Source organism: Malaclemys terrapin, chromosome 2 (genome assembly GCF_027887155.1).
Source record: "Malaclemys terrapin pileata isolate rMalTer1 chromosome 2, rMalTer1.hap1, whole genome shotgun sequence".
In the NCBI taxonomy this organism is placed as follows: Eukaryota; Metazoa; Chordata; order Testudines; family Emydidae; genus Malaclemys; species Malaclemys terrapin.
The window spans coordinates 37,806,463-37,823,107 of record NC_071506.1 but is presented as its reverse complement, the minus strand read 5'-3'; the positions used below and the strand labels follow the sequence as shown (position 1 = coordinate 37,823,107).

At 52.6% G+C, this 16,645-nt stretch overlaps 13 non-coding genes across 13 annotated transcripts; all 13 read left to right on the top strand.

The window, feature by feature from the left end:
- Nucleotides 1-1,134: 1,134 nt before the first annotated feature.
- On the top strand, nucleotides 1,135-1,207 carry TRNAA-AGC (transfer RNA alanine (anticodon AGC)). The gene has a single exon. It is a non-coding gene; the product is annotated as a tRNA-Ala (tRNA).
- Nucleotides 1,208-1,887: 680 nt separating this feature from the next.
- Nucleotides 1,888-1,977, top strand: TRNAY-GUA (transfer RNA tyrosine (anticodon GUA)). Its single transcript is given in 2 exon segments — nucleotides 1,888-1,924; nucleotides 1,942-1,977. It is a non-coding gene; the product is annotated as a tRNA-Tyr (tRNA).
- Nucleotides 1,978-3,873: 1,896 nt separating this feature from the next.
- On the top strand, nucleotides 3,874-3,963 carry TRNAY-GUA (transfer RNA tyrosine (anticodon GUA)). The gene is given in 2 exon segments: nucleotides 3,874-3,910; nucleotides 3,928-3,963. It is a non-coding gene; the product is annotated as a tRNA-Tyr (tRNA).
- Nucleotides 3,964-5,106: 1,143 nt separating this feature from the next.
- On the top strand, nucleotides 5,107-5,179 carry TRNAA-AGC (transfer RNA alanine (anticodon AGC)). Its single transcript has one exon. It is a non-coding gene; the product is annotated as a tRNA-Ala (tRNA).
- Nucleotides 5,180-5,859: 680 nt separating this feature from the next.
- TRNAY-GUA (transfer RNA tyrosine (anticodon GUA)) lies at nucleotides 5,860-5,949 on the top strand. Its single transcript is given in 2 exon segments — nucleotides 5,860-5,896; nucleotides 5,914-5,949. It is a non-coding gene; the product is annotated as a tRNA-Tyr (tRNA).
- A 1,143-nt stretch (nucleotides 5,950-7,092) lies between these two features.
- TRNAA-AGC (transfer RNA alanine (anticodon AGC)) lies at nucleotides 7,093-7,165 on the top strand. The gene has a single exon. It is a non-coding gene; the product is annotated as a tRNA-Ala (tRNA).
- Nucleotides 7,166-7,845: 680 nt separating this feature from the next.
- Nucleotides 7,846-7,935, top strand: TRNAY-GUA (transfer RNA tyrosine (anticodon GUA)). Its single transcript is given in 2 exon segments — nucleotides 7,846-7,882; nucleotides 7,900-7,935. It is a non-coding gene; the product is annotated as a tRNA-Tyr (tRNA).
- Nucleotides 7,936-9,078: 1,143 nt separating this feature from the next.
- On the top strand, nucleotides 9,079-9,151 carry TRNAA-AGC (transfer RNA alanine (anticodon AGC)). The gene has a single exon. It is a non-coding gene; the product is annotated as a tRNA-Ala (tRNA).
- A 680-nt stretch (nucleotides 9,152-9,831) lies between these two features.
- TRNAY-GUA (transfer RNA tyrosine (anticodon GUA)) lies at nucleotides 9,832-9,921 on the top strand. Its single transcript is given in 2 exon segments — nucleotides 9,832-9,868; nucleotides 9,886-9,921. It is a non-coding gene; the product is annotated as a tRNA-Tyr (tRNA).
- Nucleotides 9,922-11,064: 1,143 nt separating this feature from the next.
- On the top strand, nucleotides 11,065-11,137 carry TRNAA-AGC (transfer RNA alanine (anticodon AGC)). The gene has a single exon. It is a non-coding gene; the product is annotated as a tRNA-Ala (tRNA).
- Nucleotides 11,138-11,817: 680 nt separating this feature from the next.
- On the top strand, nucleotides 11,818-11,907 carry TRNAY-GUA (transfer RNA tyrosine (anticodon GUA)). The gene is given in 2 exon segments: nucleotides 11,818-11,854; nucleotides 11,872-11,907. It is a non-coding gene; the product is annotated as a tRNA-Tyr (tRNA).
- A 1,131-nt stretch (nucleotides 11,908-13,038) lies between these two features.
- Nucleotides 13,039-13,111, top strand: TRNAA-AGC (transfer RNA alanine (anticodon AGC)). The gene has a single exon. It is a non-coding gene; the product is annotated as a tRNA-Ala (tRNA).
- Nucleotides 13,112-13,791: 680 nt separating this feature from the next.
- Nucleotides 13,792-13,881, top strand: TRNAY-GUA (transfer RNA tyrosine (anticodon GUA)). Its single transcript is given in 2 exon segments — nucleotides 13,792-13,828; nucleotides 13,846-13,881. It is a non-coding gene; the product is annotated as a tRNA-Tyr (tRNA).
- Nucleotides 13,882-16,645: the final 2,764 nt, after the last annotated feature.

Genomic DNA, 16,645 nt, shown 5'->3' with positions numbered 1-16,645 from the left:
TGTTTCCTTCGTTACACGCTCTTCTTTTGAGCTCCCACTCTGGCCATTGCCGTGTTTTACTCCATTCGTGCGAGACCGGCCGTTGTAAATCTGCGCGCTGCATTTAAAGCACCGCTTGCCGCTACTTTCATCTACCACACCTGCTTCCAAGGACCTAGGCCACAGTTTACGCCTTTATAGGCCGAGTTCCTTTTTCTTCGCCCTCCCGCACTCACAGCGTAGACATCTAGCTATCGATGTCAGGCTTCAGAAGAGCCATTCATCACCCTGGTAGCGGGGCACCTTTGTCATAAAATAGCCTGGCCGTAGCTATGACCTCAAGCTGTCTTCGGTGTTTTTCGCATGGGGCAGAGGTGCCGGGGGGACTGAGTTTCTGGTGGCAGAGAGGAGGGGAACGTAAGGGGAAAAGAAAAGGCCCTTTAGTCGCTGAGAGTTCCTTGTCCTTCAGGCTCAACCGATTGCGTGAGCTGCTGAGGGCGGGCTATTATGCTCATCGTTGTAGCAACGGGTGCGTTTCAATGGTTTGCTCTCTCTTTGTCCATCTTTCCTCCGCGTCATAGAGCTCAGTTTATGGAGTAGGGTGAGGACGCGGCTCCATTTCTTTCCTTTTTAGGCTTTTGTCCATCACATTTGTAGAGCTGGGATTTCTTCTTGGGCAACCGTGATTGCACAGTGTGTGTAAAAGGCTTCTGGCGGAGAATGGCTACAAACCCGATCGCGCGGAATTTCTGTCAAGGAGCTGCCGGGCTATCCGTAGATAATCTGAAGCTTTGCTGTCCTTGGCCTGTGCACCGAATAGGCGCCGTGAGGCAAGGAGGCAACTCGACCCCTTTCTTTTTCTGTTTTTGCTCTTCTTGTTGTCATGAACGGAGGCGTTAGATACGTGTGGGCGTGCAAGGCATGGGCGTGTGTGAGTTTCTCTGATGGTCTCTGGAAAGGTGTATTTTGTTGAAAGGCAAGAAAGGGGAGCAGCGTTGTTTGCTCTGTCCCGTGTCCTTGTTGAGTGGAGGTCCTTTCCCAGGTGCTGGTCAAGCGTAAAGGTAATTTGCTTTGTGGTGTGAAGAGATCTCTGGATGGAGTTTGCGCTGAGTTGACAGTGGGTGGCGGAGGGGGTGGGGCACCTTGTGGTTGCAGGGGGAATTAGCTCAAGTGGTAGAGCGCTCGCTTAGCATGTGAGAGGTAGCGGGATCGATACCCGCATTCTCCAAGCTGCTGCTCTTTCCTGCCTCTCTATTTCTCTCTCTGGCTTTTTTTACCACTCATCCCCACCCGCTTGCATCCACATACAGCCTTGAAGTCTGCGCAGAAAGGAGCGTTCCGGTCCACTCTTAGCTTTGGGGCAAGCCTTTTGTCCTCAGGCAGCCAAAGGGGCAGCTTCTTTTTCAGAAGCCTGCGTGTCTGAGTTCTTTTCTTTTGCGAGTCTCTTTGTGTTTGTTTTTCCTGAGGTAGGCGTGGGAGGCCGAGTCGGGTGTGAAAGGGTGGGAGTGGGAATGTGTCAATTATTGACGAAGGGGAAGGGAAATGGGCTGAGAACATGTAGTGTTTGCAAAGGCCCCTTTCGAGCCAGGCAGGAGGCTCTGGCGTCGGACCGGTTTCCCGTTGCACCACCGTCCCTATTCTGGGTGCGTTCCGTTCTTCCCTTGCGGCGTTGTCTTCGTGCCATGCCTGTTAGGGAGCCTTTGAGCGGTATATGTGTGCGGGCTTCCCGTTGGGTGAATTGAGAGTAGACTAGGCGGCCACCCGGGGCAGCCCTGAGGATGAAGGGATAGGTGTGTGTGGCTTAATCCTTTGAAGGGCTGGGCACGGGCAAGCCTATAATTAGCAGTTAGTGCCAGTGGCGCTTCTGCCTGACTCCTTGAGTCACTCTGGGCCCTTTGTTCCTGTCTTCCTTCGATAGCTCAGTTGGTAGAGCGGAGGACTGTAGGCTTAATTCTCGGGGGAATCCTTAGGTCGCTGGTTCAACTCCGGCTCGAAGGAAGTGGCTTTTGTTTCCTTCGTTACACGCTCTTCTTTTGAGCTCCCACTCTGGCCATTGCCGTGTTTTACTCCATTCGTGCGAGACCGGCCGTTGTAAATCTGCGCGCTGCATTTAAAGCACCGCTTGCCGCTACTTTCATCTACCACACCTGCTTCCAAGGACCTAGGCCACAGTTTACGCCTTTATAGGCCGAGTTCCTTTTTCTTCGCCCTCCCGCACTCACAGCGTAGACATCTAGCTATCGATGTCAGGCTTCAGAAGAGCCATTCATCACCCTGGTAGCGGGGCGCCTTTGTCATAAAATAGCCTGGCCGTAGCTATGACCCCAAGCTGTCTTCGGTGTTTTTCGCATGGGGCAGAGGTGCCGGGGGGACTGAGTTTCTGGTGGCAGAGAGGAGGGGAACGTAAGGGGAAAAGAAAAGGCCCTTTAGTCGCTGAGAGTTCCTTGTCCTTCAGGCTCAACCGATTGCGTGAGCTGCTGAGGGCGGGCTATTATGCTCATCGTTGTAGCAACGGGTGCGTTTCAATGGTTTGTTCTCTCTTTGTCCATCTTTCCTCCGCGTCATAGAGCTCAGTTTATGGAGTAGGGTGAGGACGCGGCTCCATTTCTTTCCTTTTTAGGCTTTTGTCCATCACATTTGTAGAGCTGGGATTTCTTCTTGGGCAACCGTGATTGCACAGAGTGTGTAAAAGGCTTCTGGCGGAGAATGGCTACAAACCCGATCGCGCGGAATTTCTGTCAAGGAGCTGCCGGGCTATCCGTAGATAATCTGAAGCTTTGCTGTCCTTGGCCTGTGCACCGAATAGGCGCCGTGAGGCAAGGAGGCAACTCGACCCCTTTCTTTTTCTGTTTTTGCTCTTCTTGTTGTCATGAACGGAGGCGTTAGATACGTGTGGGTGTGCAAGGCATGGGCGTGTGTGAGTTTCTCTGATGGTCTCTGGAAAGGTGTATTTTGTTGAAAGGCAAGAAAGGGGAGCAGCGTTGTTTGCTCTGTCCCGTGTCCTTGTTGAGTGGAGGTCCTTTCCCAGGTGCTGGTCAAGCGTAAAGGTAATTTGCTTTGCGGTGTGAAGAGATCTCTGGATGGAGTTTGCGCTGAGTTGACAGTGGGTGGTGGAGGGGGTGGGGCACCTTGTGGTTGCAGAGGGAATTAGCTCAAGTGGTAGAGCGCTCGCTTAGCATGTGAGAGGTAGCGGGATCGATACCCGCATTCTCCAAGCTGCTGCTCTTTCCTGCCTCTCTATTTCTCTCTCTGGCTTTTTTTACCACTCATCCCCACCCGCTTGCATCCACATACAGCCTTGAAGTCTGCGCAGAAAGGAGCGTTCCGGTCCACTCTTAGCTTTGGGGCAAGCCTTTTGTCCTCAGGCAGCCAAAGGGGCAGCTTCTTTTTCAGAAACCTGCGTGTCTGAGTTCTTTTCTTTTGCGAGTCTCTTTGTGTTTGTTTTTCCTGAGGTAGGCGTGGGAGGCCGCGTCGGGTGTGAAAGGGTGGGAGTGGGAATGTGTCAATTATTGACGAAGGGGAAGGGAAACGGGCTGAGAACATGTAGTGTTTGCAAAGGCCCCTTTCGAGCCAGGCAGGAGGCTCCGGCGTCGGACCGGTTTCCCGTTGCACCACCGTCCCTATTCTGGGTGCGTTCCGTTCTTCCCTTGCGGCGTTGTCTTCGTGCCATGCCTGTTAGGGAGCCTTTGAGCGGTATATGTGTGCGGGCTTCCCGTTGGGTGAATTGAGAGTAGACTAGGCGGCCACCCGGGGCAGCCCTGAGGATGAAGGGATAGGTGTGTGTGGCTTAATCCTTTGAAGGGCTGGGCACGGGCAAGCCTATAATTAGCAGTTAGTGCCAGTGGCGCTTCTGCCTGACTCCTTGAGTCACTCTGGGCCCTTTGTTCCTGTCTTCCTTCGATAGCTCAGTTGGTAGAGCGGAGGACTGTAGGCTTAATTCTCGGGGGAATCCTTAGGTCGCTGGTTCAACTCCGGCTCGAAGGAAGTGGCTTTTGTTTCCTTCGTTACACGCTCTTCTTTTGAGCTCCCACTCTGGCCATTGCCGTGTTTTACTCCATTCGTGCGAGACCGGCCGTTGTAAATCTGCGCGCTGCATTTAAAGCACCGCTTGCTGCTACTTTCATCTACCACACCTGCTTCCAAGGACCTAGGCCACAGTTTACGCCTTTATAGGCCGAGTTCCTTTTTCTTCGCCCTCCCGCACTCACAGCGTAGACATCTAGCTATCGATGTCAGGCTTCAGAAGAGCCATTCATCACCCTGGTAGCGGGGCGCCTTTGTCATAAAATAGCCTGGCCGTAGCTATGACCCCAAGCTGTCTTCGGTGTTTTTCGCATGGGGCAGAGGTGCCGGGGGGACTGAGTTTCTGGTGGCAGAGAGGAGGGGAACGTAAGGGGAAAAGAAAAGGCCCTTTAGTCGCTGAGAGTTCCTTGTCCTTCAGGCTCAACCGATTGCGTGAGCTGCTGAGGGCGGGCTATTATGCTCATCGTTGTAGCAACGGGTGCGTTTCAATGGTTTGCTCTCTCTTTGTCCATCTTTCCTCCGCGTCATAGAGCTCAGTTTATGGAGTAGGGTGAGGACGCGGCTCCATTTCTTCCCTTTTTAGGCTTTTGTCCATCACATTTGTAGAGCTGGGATTTCTTCTTGGGCAACCGTGATTGCACAGAGTGTGTAAAAGGCTTCTGGCGGAGAATGGCTACAAACCCGATCGCGCGGAATTTCTGTCAAGGAGCTGCCGGGCTATCCGTAGATAATCTGAAGCTTTGCTGTCCTTGGCCTGTGCACCGAATAGGCGCCGTGAGGCAAGGAGGCAACTCGACCCCTTTCTTTTTCTGTTTTTGCTTTTCTTGTTGTCATGAACGGAGGCGTTAGATACGTGTGGGTGTGCAAGGCATGGGCGTGTGTGAGTTTCTCTGATGGTCTCTGGAAAGGTGTATTTTGTTGAAAGGCAAGAAAGGGGAGCAGCGTTGTTTGCTCTGTCCCGTGTCCTTGTTGAGTGGAGGTCCTTTCCCAGGTGCTGGGCAAGCGTAAAGGTAATTTGCTTTGCGGTGTGAAGAGATCTCTGGATGGAGTTTGCGCTGAGTTGACAGTGGGTGGCGGAGGGGTTGGGGCACCTTGTGGTTGCAGGGGGAATTAGCTCAAGTGGTAGAGCGCTCGCTTAGCATGTGAGAGGTAGCGGGATCGATACCCGCATTCTCCAAGCTGCTGCTCTTTCCTGCCTCTCTATTTCTCTCTCTGGCTTTTTTTACCACTCATCCCCACCCGCTTGCATCCACATACAGCCTTGAAGTCTGCGCAGAAAGGAGCGTTCCGGTCCACTCTTAGCTTTGGGGCAAGCCTTTTGTCCTCAGGCAGCCAAAGGGGCAGCTTCTTTTTCAGAAGCCTGCGTGTCTGAGTTCTTTTCTTTTGCGAGTCTCTTTGTGTTTGTTTTTCCTGAGGTAGGCGTGGGAGGCCGAGTCGGGTGTGAAAGGGTGGGAGTGGGAATGTGTCAATTATTGACGAAGGGGAAGGGAAACGGGCTGAGAACATGTAGTGTTTGCAAAGGCCCCTTTCGAGCCAGGCAGGAGGCTCCGGCGTCGGACCGGTTTCCCGTTGCACCACCGTCCCTATTCTGGGTGCGTTCCGTTCTTCCCTTGCGGCGTTGTCTTCGTGCCATGCCTGTTAGGGAGCCTTTGAGCAGTATATGTGTGCGGGCTTCCCGTTGGGTGAATTGAGAGTAGACTAGGCGGCCACCCGGGGCAGCCCTGAGGATGAAGGGATAGGTGTGTGTGGCTTAATCCTTTGAAGGGCTGGGCACGGGCAAGCCTATAATTAGCAGTTAGTGCCAGTGGCGCTTCTGCCTGACTCCTTGAGTCACTCTGGGCCCTTTGTTCCTGTCTTCCTTCGATAGCTCAGTTGGTAGAGCGGAGGACTGTAGGCTTAATTCTCGGGGGAATCCTTAGGTCGCTGGTTCAACTCCGGCTCGAAGGAAGTGGCTTTTGTTTCCTTCGTTACACGCTCTTCTTTTGAGCTCCCACTCTGGCCATTGCCGTGTTTTACTCCATTCGTGCGAGACCGGCCGTTGTAAATCTGCGCGCTGCATTTAAAGCACCGCTTGCCGCTACTTTCATCTACCACACCTGCTTCCAAGGACCTAGGCCACAGTTTACGCCTTTATAGGCCGAGTTCCTTTTTCTTCGCCCTCCCGCACTCACAGCGTAGACATCTAGCTATCGATGTCAGGCTTCAGAAGAGCCATTCATCACCCTGGTAGCGGGGCGCCTTTGTCATAAAATAGCCTGGCCGTAGCTATGACCCCAAGCTGTCTTCGGTGTTTTTCGCATGGGGCAGAGGTGCCGGGGGGACTGAGTTTCTGGTGGCAGAGAGGAGGGGAACGTAAGGGGAAAAGAAAAGGCCCTTTAGTCGCTGAGAGTTCCTTGTCCTTCAGGCTCAACCGATTGCGTGAGCTGCTGAGGGCGGGCTATTATGCTCATCGTTGTAGCAACGGGTGCGTTTCAATGGTTTGCTCTCTCTTTGTCCATCTTTCCTCCGCGTCATAGAGCTCAGTTTATGGAGTAGGGTGAGGACGCGGCTCCATTTCTTTCCTTTTTAGGCTTTTGTCCATCACATTTGTAGAGCTGGGATTTCTTCTTGGGCAACCGTGATTGCACAGAGTGTGTAAAAGGCTTCTGGCGGAGAATGGCTACAAACCCGATCGCGCGGAATTTCTGTCAAGGAGCTGCCGGGCTATCCGTAGATAATCTGAAGCTTTGCTGTCCTTGGCCTGTGCACCGAATAGGCGCCGTGAGGCAAGGAGGCAACTCGACCCCTTTCTTTTTCTGTTTTTGCTCTTCTTGTTGTCATGAACGGAGGCGTTAGATACGTGTGGGTGTGCAAGGCATGGGCGTGTGTGAGTTTCTCTGATGGTCTCTGGAAAGGTGTATTTTGTTGAAAGGCAAGAAAGGGGAGCAGCGTTGTTTGCTCTGTCCCGTGTCCTTGTTGAGTGGAGGTCCTTTCCCAGGTGCTGGGCAAGCGTAAAGGTAATTTGCTTTGCGGTGTGAAGAGATCTCTGGATGGAGTTTGCGCTGAGTTGACAGTGGGTGGCGGAGGGGGTGGGGCACCTTGTGGTTGCAGGGGGAATTAGCTCAAGTGGTAGAGCGCTCGCTTAGCATGTGAGAGGTAGCGGGATCGATACCCGCATTCTCCAAGCTGCTGCTCTTTCCTGCCTCTCTATTTCTCTCTCTGGCTTTTTTTACCACTCATCCCCACCCGCTTGCATCCACATACAGCCTTGAAGTCTGCGCAGAAAGGAGCGTTCCGGTCCACTCTTAGCTTTGGGGCAAGCCTTTTGTCCTCAGGCAGCCAAAGGGGCAGCTTCTTTTTCAGAAGCCTGCGTGTCTGAGTTCTTTTCTTTTGCGAGTCTCTTTGTGTTTGTTTTTCCTGAGGTAGGCGTGGGAGGCCGAGTCGGGTGTGAAAGGGTGGGAGTGGGAATGTGTCAATTATTGACGAAGGGGAAGGGAAACGGGCTGAGAACATGTAGTGTTTGCAAAGGCCCCTTTCGAGCCAGGCAGGAGGCTCCGGCGTCGGACCGGTTTCCCGTTGCACCACCGTCCCTATTCTGGGTGCGTTCCGTTCTTCCCTTGCGGCGTTGTCTTCGTGCCATGCCTGTTAGGGAGCCTTTGAGCGGTATATGTGTGCGGGCTTCCCGTTGGGTGAATTGAGAGTAGACTAGGCGGCCACCCGGGGCAGCCCTGAGGATGAAGGGATAGGTGTGTGTGGCTTAATCCTTTGAAGGGCTGGGCACGGGCAAGCCTATAATTAGCAGTTAGTGCCAGTGGCGCTTCTGCCTGACTCCTTGAGTCACTCTGGGCCCTTTGTTCCTGTCTTCCTTCGATAGCTCAGTTGGTAGAGCGGAGGACTGTAGGCTTAATTCTCGGGGGAATCCTTAGGTCGCTGGTTCAACTCCGGCTCGAAGGAAGTGGCTTTTGTTTCCTTCGTTACACGCTCTTCTTTTGAGCTCCCACTCTGGCCATTGCCGTGTTTTACTCCATTCGTGCGAGACCGGCCGTTGTAAATCTGCGCGCTGCATTTAAAGCACCGCTTGCTGCTACTTTCATCTACCACACCTGCTTCCAAGGACCTAGGCCACAGTTTACGCCTTTATAGGCCGAGTTCCTTTTTCTTCGCCCTCCCGCACTCACAGCGTAGACATCTAGCTATCGATGTCAGGCTTCAGAAGAGCCATTCATCACCCTGGTAGCGGGGCGCCTTTGTCATAAAATAGCCTGGCCGTAGCTATGACCCCAAGCTGTCTTCGGTGTTTTTCGCATGGGGCAGAGGTGCCGGGGGGACTGAGTTTCTGGTGGCAGAGAGGAGGGGAACGTAAGGGGAAAAGAAAAGGCCCTTTAGTCGCTGAGAGTTCCTTGTCCTTCAGGCTCAACCGATTGCGTGAGCTGCTGAGGGCGGGCTATTATGCTCATCGTTGTAGCAACGGGTGCGTTTCAATGGTTTGCTCTCTCTTTGTCCATCTTTCCTCCGCGTCATAGAGCTCAGTTTATGGAGTAGGGTGAGGACGCGGCTCCATTTCTTCCCTTTTTAGGCTTTTGTCCATCACATTTGTAGAGCTGGGATTTCTTCTTGGGCAACCGTGATTGCACAGAGTGTGTAAAAGGCTTCTGGCGGAGAATGGCTACAAACCCGATCGCGCGGAATTTCTGTCAAGGAGCTGCCGGGCTATCCGTAGATAATCTGAAGCTTTGCTGTCCTTGGCCTGTGCACCGAATAGGCGCCGTGAGGCAAGGAGGCAACTCGACCCCTTTCTTTTTCTGTTTTTGCTTTTCTTGTTGTCATGAACGGAGGCGTTAGATACGTGTGGGTGTGCAAGGCATGGGCGTGTGTGAGTTTCTCTGATGGTCTCTGGAAAGGTGTATTTTGTTGAAAGGCAAGAAAGGGGAGCAGCGTTGTTTGCTCTGTCCCGTGTCCTTGTTGAGTGGAGGTCCTTTCCCAGGTGCTGGGCAAGCGTAAAGGTAATTTGCTTTGCGGTGTGAAGAGATCTCTGGATGGAGTTTGCGCTGAGTTGACAGTGGGTGGCGGAGGGGGTGGGGTACCTTGTGGTTGCAGGGGGAATTAGCTCAAGTGGTAGAGCGCTCGCTTAGCATGTGAGAGGTAGCGGGATCGATACCCGCATTCTCCAAGCTGCTGCTCTTTCCTGCCTCTCTATTTCTCTCTCTGGCTTTTTTTACCACTCATCCCCACCCGCTTGCATCCACATACAGCCTTGAAGTCTGCGCAGAAAGGAGCGTTCCGGTCCACTCTTAGCTTTGGGGCAAGCCTTTTGTCCTCAGGCAGCCAAAGGGGCAGCTTCTTTTTCAGAAGCCTGCGTGTCTGAGTTCTTTTCTTTTGCGAGTCTCTTTGTGTTTGTTTTTCCTGAGGTAGGCGTGGGAGGCCGAGTCGGGTGTGAAAGGGTGGGAGTGGGAATGTGTCAATTATTGACGAAGGGGAAGGGAAACGGGCTGAGAACATGTAGTGTTTGCAAAGGCCCCTTTCGAGCCAGGCAGGAGGCTCCGGCGTCGGACCGGTTTCCCGTTGCACCACCGTCCCTATTCTGGGTGCGTTCCGTTCTTCCCTTGCGGCGTTGTCTTCGTGCCATGCCTGTTAGGGAGCCTTTGAGCAGTATATGTGTGCGGGCTTCCCGTTGGGTGAATTGAGAGTAGACTAGGCGGCCACCCGGGGCAGCCCTGAGGATGAAGGGATAGGTGTGTGTGGCTTAATCCTTTGAAGGGCTGGGCACGGGCAAGCCTATAATTAGCAGTTAGTGCCAGTGGCGCTTCTGCCTGACTCCTTGAGTCACTCTGGGCCCTTTGTTCCTGTCTTCCTTCGATAGCTCAGTTGGTAGAGCGGAGGACTGTAGGCTTAATTCTCGGGGGAATCCTTAGGTCGCTGGTTCAACTCCGGCTCGAAGGAAGTGGCTTTTGTTTCCTTCGTTACACGCTCTTCTTTTGAGCTCCCACTCTGGCCATTGCCGTGTTTTACTCCATTCGTGCGAGACCGGCCGTTGTAAATCTGCGCGCTGCATTTAAAGCACCGCTTGCCGCTACTTTCATCTACCACACCTGCTTCCAAGGACCTAGGCCACAGTTTACGCCTTTATAGGCCGAGTTCCTTTTTCTTCGCCCTCCCGCACTCACAGCGTAGACATCTAGCTATCGATGTCAGGCTTCAGAAGAGCCATTCATCACCCTGGTAGCGGGGCGCCTTTGTCATAAAATAGCCTGGCCGTAGCTATGACCCCAAGCTGTCTTCGGTGTTTTTCGCATGGGGCAGAGGTGCCGGGGGGACTGAGTTTCTGGTGGCAGAGAGGAGGGGAACGTAAGGGGAAAAGAAAAGGCCCTTTAGTCGCTGAGAGTTCCTTGTCCTTCAGGCTCAACCGATTGCGTGAGCTGCTGAGGGCGGGCTATTATGCTCATCGTTGTAGCAACGGGTGCGTTTCAATGGTTTGCTCTCTCTTTGTCCATCTTTCCTCCGCGTCATAGAGCTCAGTTTATGGAGTAGGGTGAGGACGCGGCTCCATTTCTTTCCTTTTTAGGCTTTTGTCCATCACATTTGTAGAGCTGGGATTTCTTCTTGGGCAACCGTGATTGCACAGAGTGTGTAAAAGGCTTCTGGCGGAGAATGGCTACAAACCCGATCGCGCGGAATTTCTGTCAAGGAGCTGCCGGGCTATCCGTAGATAATCTGAAGCTTTGCTGTCCTTGGCCTGTGCACCGAATAGGCGCCGTGAGGCAAGGAGGCAACTCGACCCCTTTCTTTTTCTGTTTTTGCTCTTCTTGTTGTCATGAACGGAGGCGTTAGATACGTGTGGGTGTGCAAGGCATGGGCGTGTGTGAGTTTCTCTGATGGTCTCTGGAAAGGTGTATTTTGTTGAAAGGCAAGAAAGGGGAGCAGCGTTGTTTGCTCTGTCCCGTGTCCTTGTTGAGTGGAGGTCCTTTCCCAGGTGCTGGGCAAGCGTAAAGGTAATTTGCTTTGCGGTGTGAAGAGATCTCTGGATGGAGTTTGCGCTGAGTTGACAGTGGGTGGCGGAGGGGGTGGGGCACCTTGTGGTTGCAGGGGGAATTAGCTCAAGTGGTAGAGCGCTCGCTTAGCATGTGAGAGGTAGCGGGATCGATACCCGCATTCTCCAAGCTGCTGCTCTTTCCTGCCTCTCTATTTCTCTCTCTGGCTTTTTTTACCACTCATCCCCACCCGCTTGCATCCACATACAGCCTTGAAGTCTGCGCAGAAAGGAGCGTTCCGGTCCACTCTTAGCTTTGGGGCAAGCCTTTTGTCCTCAGGCAGCCAAAGGGGCAGCTTCTTTTTCAGAAGCCTGCGTGTCTGAGTTCTTTTCTTTTGCGAGTCTCTTTGTGTTTGTTTTTCCTGAGGTAGGCGTGGGAGGCCGAGTCGGGTGTGAAAGGGTGGGAGTGGGAATGTGTCAATTATTGACGAAGGGGAAGGGAAACGGGCTGAGAACATGTAGTGTTTGCAAAGGCCCCTTTCGAGCCAGGCAGGAGGCTCTGGCGTCGGACCGGTTTCCCGTTGCACCACCGTCCCTATTCTGGGTGCGTTCCGTTCTTCCCTTGCGGCGTTGTCTTCGTGCCATGCCTGTTAGGGAGCCTTTGAGCGGTATATGTGTGCGGGCTTCCCGTTGGGTGAATTGAGAGTAGACTAGGCGGCCACCCGGGGCAGCCCTGAGGATGAAGGGATAGGTGTGTGTGGCTTAATCCTTTGAAGGGCTGGGCACGGGCAAGCCTATAATTAGCAGTTAGTGCCAGTGGCGCTTCTGCCTGACTCCTTGAGTCACTCTGGGCCCTTTGTTCCTGTCTTCCTTCGATAGCTCAGTTGGTAGAGCGGAGGACTGTAGGCTTAATTCTCGGGGGAATCCTTAGGTCGCTGGTTCAACTCCGGCTCGAAGGAAGTGGCTTTTGTTTCCTTCGTTACACGCTCTTCTTTTGAGCTCCCACTCTGGCCATTGCCGTGTTTTACTCCATTCGTGCGAGACCGGCCGTTGTAAATCTGCGCGCTGCATTTAAAGCACCGCTTGCCGCTACTTTCATCTACCACACCTGCTTCCAAGGACCTAGGCCACAGTTTACGCCTTTATAGGCCGAGTTCCTTTTTCTTCGCCCTCCCGCACTCACAGCGTAGACATCTAGCTATCGATGTCAGGCTTCAGAAGAGCCATTCATCACCCTGGTAGCGGGGCGCCTTTGTCATAAAATAGCCTGGCCGTAGCTATGACCCCAAGCTGTCTTCGGTGTTTTTCGCATGGGGCAGAGGTGCCGGGGGGACTGAGTTTCTGGTGGCAGAGAGGAGGGGAACGTAAGGGGAAAAGAAAAGGCCCTTTAGTCGCTGAGAGTTCCTTGTCCTTCAGGCTCAACCGATTGCGTGAGCTGCTGAGGGCGGGCTATTATGCTCATCGTTGTAGCAACGGGTGCGTTTCAATGGTTTGCTCTCTCTTTGTCCATCTTTCCTCCGCGTCATAGAGCTCAGTTTATGGAGTAGGGTGAGGACGCGGCTCCATTTCTTTCCTTTTTAGGCTTTTGTCCATCACATTTGTAGAGCTGGGATTTCTTCTTGGGCAACCGTGATTGCACAGTGTGTGTAAAAGGCTTCTGGCGGAGAATGGCTACAAACCCGATCGCGCGGAATTTCTGTCAAGGAGCTGCCGGGCTATCCGTAGATAATCTGAAGCTTTGCTGTCCTTGGCCTGTGCACCGAATAGGCGCCGTGAGGCAAGGAGGCAACTCGACCCCTTTCTTTTTCTGTTTTTGCTCTTCTTGTTGTCATGAACGGAGGCGTTAGATACGTGTGGGTGTGCAAGGCATGGGCGTGTGTGAGTTTCTCTGATGGTCTCTGGAAAGGTGTATTTTGTTGAAAGGCAAGAAAGGGGAGCAGCGTTGTTTGCTCTGTCCCGTGTCCTTGTTGAGTGGAGGTCCTTTCCCAGGTGCTGGTCAAGCGTAAAGGTAATTTGCTTTGCGGTGTGAAGAGATCTCTGGATGGAGTTTGCGCTGAGTTGACAGTGGGTGGCGGACCTTGTGGTTGCAGGGGGAATTAGCTCAAGTGGTAGAGCGCTCGCTTAGCATGTGAGAGGTAGCGGGATCGATACCCGCATTCTCCAAGCTGCTGCTCTTTCCTGCCTCTCTATTTCTCTCTCTGGCTTTTTTTACCACTCATCCCCACCCGCTTGCATCCACATACAGCCTTGAAGTCTGCGCAGAAAGGAGCGTTCCGGTCCACTCTTAGCTTTGGGGCAAGCCTTTTGTCCTCAGGCAGCCAAAGGGGCAGCTTCTTTTTCAGAAGCCTGCGTGTCTGAGTTCTTTTCTTTTGCGAGTCTCTTTGTGTTTGTTTTTCCTGAGGTAGGCGTGGGAGGCCGAGTCGGGTGTGAAAGGGTGGGAGTGGGAATGTGTCAATTATTGACGAAGGGGAAGGGAAACGGGCTGAGAACATGTAGTGTTTGCAAAGGCCCCTTTCGAGCCAGGCAGGAGGCTCCGGCGTCGGACCGGTTTCCCGTTGCACCACCGTCCCTATTCTGGGTGCGTTCCGTTCTTCCCTTGCGGCGTTGTCTTCGTGCCATGCCTGTTAGGGAGCCTTTGAGCGGTATATGTGTGCGGGCTTCCCGTTGGGTGAATTGAGAGTAGACTAGGCGGCCACCCGGGGCAGCCCTGAGGATGAAGGGATAGGTGTGTGTGGCTTAATCCTTTGAAGGGCTGGGCACGGGCAAGCCTATAATTAGCAGTTAGTGCCAGTGGCGCTTCTGCCTGACTCCTTGAGTCACTCTGGGCCCTTTGTTCCTGTCTTCCTTCGATAGCTCAGTTGGTAGAGCGGAGGACTGTAGGCTTAATTCTCGGGGGAATCCTTAGGTCGCTGGTTCAACTCCGGCTCGAAGGAAGTGGCTTTTGTTTCCTTCGTTACACGCTCTTCTTTTGAGCTCCCACTCTGGCCATTGCCGTGTTTTACTCCATTCGTGCGAGACCGGCCGTTGTAAATCTGCGCGCTGCATTTAAAGCACCGCTTGCCGCTACTTTCATCTACCACACCTGCTTCCAAGGACCTAGGCCACAGTTTACGCCTTTATAGGCCGAGTTCCTTTTTCTTCGCCCTCCCGCACTCACAGCGTAGACATCTAGCTATCGATGTCAGGCTTCAGAAGAGCCATTCATCACCCTGGTAGCGGGGCGCCTTTGTCATAAAATAGCCTGGCCGTAGCTATGACCCCAAGCTGTCTTCGGTGTTTTTCGCATGGGGCAGAGGTGCCGGGGGGACTGAGTTTCTGGTGGCAGAGAGGAGGGCACCGCTTGCCTCTACTTTCATCTACGACACCTGCTTCCATGGACCTAGGCCACAGTTTTATTTTAGTTCACAGACTCGAGCCTGAGACCACTTTATTGCAATACATACCAACGCGTTGGGGTAAGAGTTCGAAAACTGTGACAAATAGCACGGCATGCAGGCTGCTTTTATTCCATCAAACTGGAAGCATAGTACAAATAATACATCATTTATGTGAAAATAAGAGTAGGGGTCTCTCCCTTTTTCCCGGTAGCTTCCTCATTATTTTCGAGAATTGGGTGCCTATTGGGTGGGGGGGTTTCCTCTTGGTTTTGACATGGGTGTTACTTGGCACCAGCGGGGGTCTTGTTTTTCATCAGGGTACATATTGTTTTCCGGGGGGGTTTATTACAGGACGCCCAAAATTGATATATGATTGGCTGGTGGCAGGTAGCTGGAACTATAGCAGGAGCTGCCCTTTACTAGAAGCAATTTCTTCATATAAGTCGTTACTATTTTTCATCAATAGCAGTTATCATGTTTTCCCATGAAGAAGCGGTTATCATGTTGCTAAGGCCTTTCGCATGGCTTCCTTCCCCTCCCTCCTCTGGTCATGGCCCATGACCGTATTTGGCAGGGAATTGCACAGCCTATTTTTATTCAGGTTCTGGCCTGTACTGTTTTATGTAAAGGCCATCTGTGTAGTCAGCTTCTGTCAGAGGGCCTGAATTTGGGCCTTCGGTGTTACTTTGGTTGTCATTAAGAAGGCTACCTAGTTCTTTTTCCCCACAATTTCCCTCCTCTGATGCTGTTGCCAGCACAGAGTGCCCGAGGCAAAGCAACAGCGGGTCCGTTGCCCGGTGTGCTTCGCGCCAATAAACACACCAGGGGGAGAAGCAAACAAAGTTTATTTGGGATCCCAAAGCGGTGCAAGGAGACTGGCAAGTCTCAAATCAAGCACATTAACAGGAACAGTTTTTCTTCTTTTATACATTTTGCAGTTAAGCCTCACCCCCCTCCCCTTTCCCCTCTAGCCCTCCCTTTCTCCCCCCCCCCATTCCCCCCTCTACCCCTCCCATCCCTGGTAATAGTTAAGTCATTCTTGGCAGCTATAAGCCTAGCTTGTTAGTAACTTCTTTAAACCGTTATCTTGTCCTTTTTCCCTTCAGCCAGAAACATGCAGGCCTCATTATTACTGCTTGAGCAGGGGGTTGCACACAGATAACTGGTTGCTTACATATTCCAATTGCACCTGGCTTTTGAGGTTGATTAGAGTTTAAACATGGAAGGATAGAGTTTGGTTCACTTAGGCCTAGTGCAGGAAGGCTTCATTGACACTTAGTGGCCTTCCACCCTCCCGAGTTACCTAGGGTGATGCCTAGTGACATCAACAACTCCCTCCTTTGAGAATACTCAACAAGCTTTTGGCTGAGTTTTCTCATATTCTGTGGACAAGATATGATTAAGTGCTATGAAGCTGGGGTTTTCAATGAGAGGGTATGCCGGGATTTTTGAGGAGCGGGGGGCACAAAGCTTACGGAGGAGCATTTTAAAACAAGCAATTAGGAGGAGGGTGACACAGTACCACACCTGTGAGGAGGAGATGCACAAGGCCACCCCCCAGTCCTCCTAGGTTGGGCAACCAACTTCAAAGGGAATCGAAACCTGTGGGTTCCCTTTCCTGGGCCTTCCACTGCTTGAAAGCCTGTTTGGCTGACAGGACGTGCTTGTTAATGTCCTGTGAGTTTTCCGGGACATAAGTACAACATTCATTCCCAATAAGGGCACACACCCCGCCCTGGGAGGCTAAAACATAATCTAAGGCCTGTCTGTTTTACAGGGACAGCAACCTGAGCTGGTATAGCTCTGAGTTAAGGCTTTTCTCTATGGCCAAGGTTTCATTGGTGATCTTGGTGAGAAACACAGAGAGCCTATGATAAAATTGGGTTAGCCGTTCCACCCCATAGGATGGGAGGAGGATCATACCCAACCTGTCTCCTTCCTTAATGGGCTCTGAGGTGGCATACAAAGATTTACGCTGCCTGGAGCGGCCAGGGGTTGTCCCTTAATGCATACTGGGATTCAATGGTACAGTTTTGTCACAAGGGGATACCCAAGGTATTTCTTCCCCTACTGAACCATCCCCAACAGATATCTGACCAATTTTGGGGGACCACCCTCCAGGGTAACCCTGCTGCGTGGTGCAGGATTTGGGAGCATACTCAGCAGTTAGAGAGGTTAAACTCTTGGGCAAAGCAAACCTTCAAGGACTCATATGTGTTTGTTTCCAAGTTAGTAGGGATCCCTTTCCATCCCACATGTGCCTGGGGGGAAACGGGAGGTAACGAAAGGAGTGTCCCTATGGCAAAGAGCACCACTGTGG